The sequence below is a fragment of the Bidens hawaiensis genome, unplaced genomic scaffold (genome assembly GCF_021521415.1).
Source record: "Bidens hawaiensis isolate Kalapana, Puna unplaced genomic scaffold, B.hawaiensis_p1.1 tig00003510_1, whole genome shotgun sequence".
NCBI classification, from domain to species: Eukaryota; Viridiplantae; Streptophyta; class Magnoliopsida; order Asterales; family Asteraceae; genus Bidens; species Bidens hawaiensis.
In genome coordinates, this window is record NW_027491198.1 from 666758 (window position 1) to 672895 (window position 6138).

Genomic DNA, 6138 nt, shown 5'->3' on the forward strand with positions numbered 1-6138 from the left:
CAAAGTCATTCACATCAAATGAAGAGCTTCAGATTACTCAAGTAATCACATCCGTGGCCCACCCGCAAGCCAATGAACAGGTCGAAAGAGCCAATAGAACCATTAAAGATGGAATTAAGGTAAGGCTGGGCACCAAACGAACATGATGGATGGATGAATTACCCCACGTACTCTGGGCTTTCCGTACCCAGATACAAGAGAGCAATTAAGAAACACCATTTAGTCTGACGTACGACACTGAAGCTTTGATTCTAGCAGAAATAGGAGTCCCATCCGCAAGAGTGATATCTAATGATGAAAATGAAAACAAACTGCGGATGAACCTAGTTCTCTTTGAAGAAAGGAGAGGGTTGGCCTTGATTCGTGAACATAATTACAAACGAAAATTACAAAAGTACTATGATTCATGAGTTCAGAAATGCAGTTTTGATGGGGGAGATTTTGTCTTCCGCAACAACGAGGCATCTAGTCAGGAACCTTTGGGCAAACTAGCCCCAACTTGGGAATGGCCTTATCGTATAAAATAAGTGTTATCAAAGGGCGCCTACAAGTTAGAAAGATTGGACGGGACAGAAATCCCTAGAACTTGGAACATCGCCTAATTAAAAAGGTGTTACCTGTGAACCTGTTTAGCGTTACTTTTATTTCCTTTTTTTGGCCTACGTGCCCTAATAGTTAGCAACAAATGACATTTCATGTCATCGCTTGTAATATAATTAGGCCTGCGTGCCACGTTTATGAAAGTAATCAATTAAACTATAGTGCAATGTTCATGATCAAACCTATTCTTGGCATGCGTGGCAGAGAGGGCCCACGTAGGCTTATAATAAACTCCTAGTCTGCGTGTCATGGAAGACCCGTGTGGCCTTATATAAAATTCCTGGCATGTGTGCCAGAGAGGATCTGCGTAGCCTTATAATAAACTCCTGGCATATGTGCCAGAGAAAACCCGTGTGGCCTTATTAAAAATTCCTGGCCTGCGTGCCAGAGAGGATCCATGTAGCCTTATATTAAATTCCTGGCCTGCATTCCAGAGAGGGCCCGCATGACCTTTTAATAAATCCCTGGCATGCGTGCCAGAGAGGACATGCGTGTCCTTAGACTTATTACTGGTCTGCGTGCCAGAGAGGACTTGCGTGTCCTTAACCTAACTAATAACCTCGGGTAAGCCTTTATTGCCAAATAAGAATATCATAAGTCTAACACTTACATTATTATAAGACAAAGTTTAACGGATAAAATTTGTTATATTAAGTCAACATGGATTACAAAGAAAACATATTACAAAAATATCATTATATCTATTCTACGGATCTTGAGCAGCTGCGTCTTCAAGGTCTTGGATCTGTGAGGATGGAGTATCCGGTTTTGGAGAAGTTGGAGAAGTGGATGGCGTTTCTTCATAGGTTTCTTGTAAGTATTCCTTTAAACGGCAGATTATCGTGCTCTTTCATGTGCCTTTTATACTCCCCTTCAACATCAAGTTCGTGCAACGGATGCTCCTCAACCAAGCGATTGGCCTTTGAATACTCCAATCCCTCCTTAAATCCAACCAAGCGACGGCTTGGGATGAGGTGTTGAGCAAGATAGCGAGACTATCCGTCAACTCAGGTCCTTCCTTGATATGCTTGATAACCTATTAAGATGAAGACACATGCAAATATCAACAAGATGGCTAAGGCAAAAGGGAAGATATAAATGAAGGGACAAAAACATACCAGTGCGAGACCCTCATCCAGTAACCATTGTCGTTCTTCCTCGGTCCGCTTGGCTTTATCCTTCAACTCCTGGTACCCGCCAGCCATTTGTAAATTATCCTCATATAATTTAGCCGCACGGGTCTCCGCCTTCTCATGAGCCTTCAAGAAGGCATCATTGGCAGCCTTCAGCTCCACAACCCTCTTCTCCATCTCTACCACTTGCTCCTTCCGCAGCTTGGACTCCTCCTCATGACTTTGGATACAGACACCTTGGTGGATAACTTGAGCCTCCAAAGCGACGTTTGCTTCGAGAGCTTTTACCAGGCCTGCTCCTTTCCTCTGAGCCTTGTCCTGGGTAGCTTGGAGGACAACGCTCTGCTTCTTACACGTCTCCTCCCATTGGCCTGCGGCAGCGGCTTGCCTATCCTTTTCACCCTGGAGGGCAATCCCCGCATCCTTTAGCTTCCACTCGGCAGTGTTAGCTTTCAGACGTTGCTCCTCGGCCGGCTACTTGGCCTCCTCTGTGGCCCGGGTCATCTCACCCCATTTCTTCCCCCATAGACTACCACTCTCGCAATATTTCTTGTCTGTTGGCTACTGTGTTAGCCAAGACAAATTTAAAGCTCCGGGCGAAATCGTGGCGAGCGCGACCATGCTGGAAAATGCCCTCAGCGGGTGGTACACCGCGGTTGATGAACTCAGCACATACGTCTTGGTCCATAAAACAGGACCCCTAAGCTATAGTCCAACGCGATATAAACACGTGGTCATCCTACCATGGATTCGCCATCCCATAATAATCAGAAGTTGAGTGTTGGGAATGGGAAACCTCCCCTTCACCCGCTTGACGCGGTGGTGAGGAAATTAAGATATGAGGAGGAGACTTGGGAGGAGAAGGTGAAGATTGACGCGGCGATTCCTGCATCTTCGGTTCCTCGCTGTCCTTGACTGGTTCCTTCCCCTTGGAACCAGACACGCCATTGGACTGGATGGCAGTAGGAAGAAGAGATGGAGGTTTTTACGAGGATACACCATCATCAGCAGTACAACTCGTTTCTACAAAGAACAAAGGCAAAAGGTCAAATACAAAGGAGCACAAAAATAAAGTGAAAATTGTTTGCATAAACTTACTGGAAAGCTTCCTCATGCGATCCGCAAGGCTGATATTTTGTTTATTAGGGCCATGATCCCGGTGCTTCTTCTTGGCTAGCCCCTCCTCGGCATCCGTGTGACTGACTCTCGCGTCACTTGCCTTAGAGGACCGTTGCTTCCTCTTCCGTTCTAATTTTGCCAAAGCACGCATGACATGCAAAGTTTCAGAAGCATCATCAGAATTATATTCTTCGAGGGATGATGACTCGTCACTTGAAGACAAGAGCACGATCACCCCGTCGGAAGTTAAAGCATTTAATGGAGGAGGATTCAAAATATACGCACCTATATGAAAAGTCGCTTTTGAAACCACCAGTTCAGCACGCACTTTGGTGGGGAAGAGGAAACGATCGCGGGTTTTGTCCAGAATGGGCAAGTCCTTCTCATCACGAATGCGTTTTTACGAACAATCCACGTCGTCTAGAAGGGCGTCTAGCATCTACCCTTCACCTGGAAAGAATGCAAAGATGTTAATAAACACTTCAAACAAAATTTTAGAAACTACGAAGATCAGAAGACTTACTCTCGTCCACATTCTAGAATAAGGGCTACAGTTCTGGGTATGGCCACAAAAGGCTCATACCTGCCCACACCAGGGCCTCCCCCGGAATGGCCCGCATAGGTGTGGGCTTCTTCATCAAAGTTCGAAACCAATCATGTTCCTCATGAGAAGCAACAAGTAGCTTCGTAACCTTTTCATTCGCCAGACGGCGAACCATCGTTATTGGCACAACGTCCTCCCGAATCCAGAAGAACTTTGTCATCGTGAAGGCTCGGTGCCAATAACCCTCTAGGCGATGGAGGCGTAGTTGAACCATCCGCCACGGTTATGTATCTTGTAGAAGACTGGAAACCGGTCAATCTTAAGCATAAGGCCATTCGCCCTGCATACGAATTCGATATGACGAATCCGCATAACTCCGAAGGGATGCACCTGGGAAAGATGAATCCCATAACCGCTTAGCAGGTTCCCCAGGAACTTGGTTATCCGATACCTAAGATTCCTGTGGGAGAAGAAGTCCACGTAGACAGCCATCTTGCCAGCCGGAGGCTTGCTGGCAAAAGACCTGGCGGCGGGGAACTCAGTTTCCCATTCTGGTGGAATCCCATATGTATTAATAATCTTATCAAGGTCTGATTGTTTCCAACTGACTTTGATGTTATCGATATTCGGATAAGATGATGTCTTTTTATCACCGGCCATTATTTCAGGAGAAAAAGAGAAACAACGAGCAATCGTGTAAAACTTGAGAAGTTTAATAGGAGATTCGAGAGAAAAAATTGAGAAGAAAATGGGAAATAAAAGGTGATGAAAGTTCAAAAAGAAGATAACCGCCCTTATTTATACCCATCGCAATTAATGCGATGAGAGTTTCGATAGTGGAGAGAGAAAACAATGGTCAATTCGGAGTACGCCACGTCACGCAGGAAAACAAAAACAACCTTGGGGGGGGGGGGGGTAATCATACATATACCAGCATCTTCGTAATTGTTTCCAGTATTCCACTTTAACAACAACCTTGTGGGGGTTAATGGGAACATCGAACCTGCATCTCGGGTGTCCAACATCCTGTATGTAGTTGACAAATGCCCGTTTATGCAAAACTTAAGTACCAAAGAAAACCATATTCATAAGGTCATGTGATTATTACCATAGCATAAACTGTTTCATTGAGTCGTTTAGATACTCAGCATCCTTAGCCTTCACTGCCCTAGACCGCCTTTTATTCTTGTCCGGGTTAACACTATCAATAACCACATAGATAATAATGCTCAACTGATTTGATTGGGAATAATATCATCTCATATGGCCTTAGCTTCATTCCGCTTCTATCTCCTGTCATCACGCATGATATGTTACTTCTCACAATACCATCAACTGCCTTCTCAGCGATGTTCCTATACCCGACATTTCCTTCCGAGTGTTAAGCAAACCAACACATCAACATCAAAAATAATTATGATAGGAGATATAAATGCCTAGTTAACACATCAAACACATCAAAAATATTAATGCATATTTAAACCAGATTAGGTTTTAAACTCACACAACTCTGGTGTCGTGCATACACAATACAATTCATAAACTAAATAGATTGTGTATGACCACAAATATGTTTGTGGTCCTAGACCACATCACGTAGGTTACATAGCAATGGTCAACTTACAGTATAGTGCAACCACAAAATAGCCGATACGGTGACTCGAATCCACGCTTATCCTCTAGGTTGTTTAGGACCAACGAGTAGCATTCAACCACATTGTTACTAATGTTCATGTTGGGCTGCAAGCTTTCGAACCAAGTCCGAAACCCACTACGACCTTCCCGTGTATAGAAAATCATACACCAAACATATAATAAACATTCAATATATTGTTTACTGGTATGTCTTTTAACTACAAATATGAATACATATTTACATACATTAAAGGCCCTCCAATTTTCCATAGGTATCGCCAAACTTCTTTCTCAGTTTTTTCCTCCTACTTATTAATATTAACGGGTCTATCGGCATACGGTGATCTGCACGCATAACCAGCCTGTACTACCATATTCGGCCTTTCCATAACCGGAGCTTTTCCCTTCAACCTACTAACAAGCACATTTAGCGACATATGCTCATTTTCACTGTCAGATCCTGCATTCGCACCAGCAACGATAGGTGTCCTACACACAACTTCACCTCCTACATCATCTCTACCTAGATTATCGTCACCCAACTCCTGTAAAGAACACCTCTCGCTTGTTGTGTGAGACCCAAGCTAAACGATGGTACATAACCAACTACAATTGCTGGCTCCACAATTGGCTTTTTTTTTCCTTCATCCGGGCAACGTCACGCGTATTAAATACTTGTTATAGCCACTATTCGTCTCGCCAAATTTGTGACAACTGTTATTGGGGGGGTGTTCAATTGTTTTCCAACAATTGCTTTATATCTTTCACTCAGTTTCTTTATTTCCTCATTATCTGGGTTGTTACACAACAAATCACCGACACCGCCCTCAAACTATTTTATCGCGTCAGATATAACCTTTAGCAAATCCTCAAACCGTTTTACTTGCCCCTACACGGAATGAAACAAACACGCAAGTTATAACCACGTATTCACAACGAAAACACTATTAGTTCACACAATAAAAGTGAATAAAAACTCACACTGGCATCACAACTTCTATAACCGACACCTCCATCCTCCATCACGTGCTCAATACTGTTCTCACGTCCTTTATCACTCACACCATCATCCTCCACTACATGTTCAATAATATTGGTATATCCTTC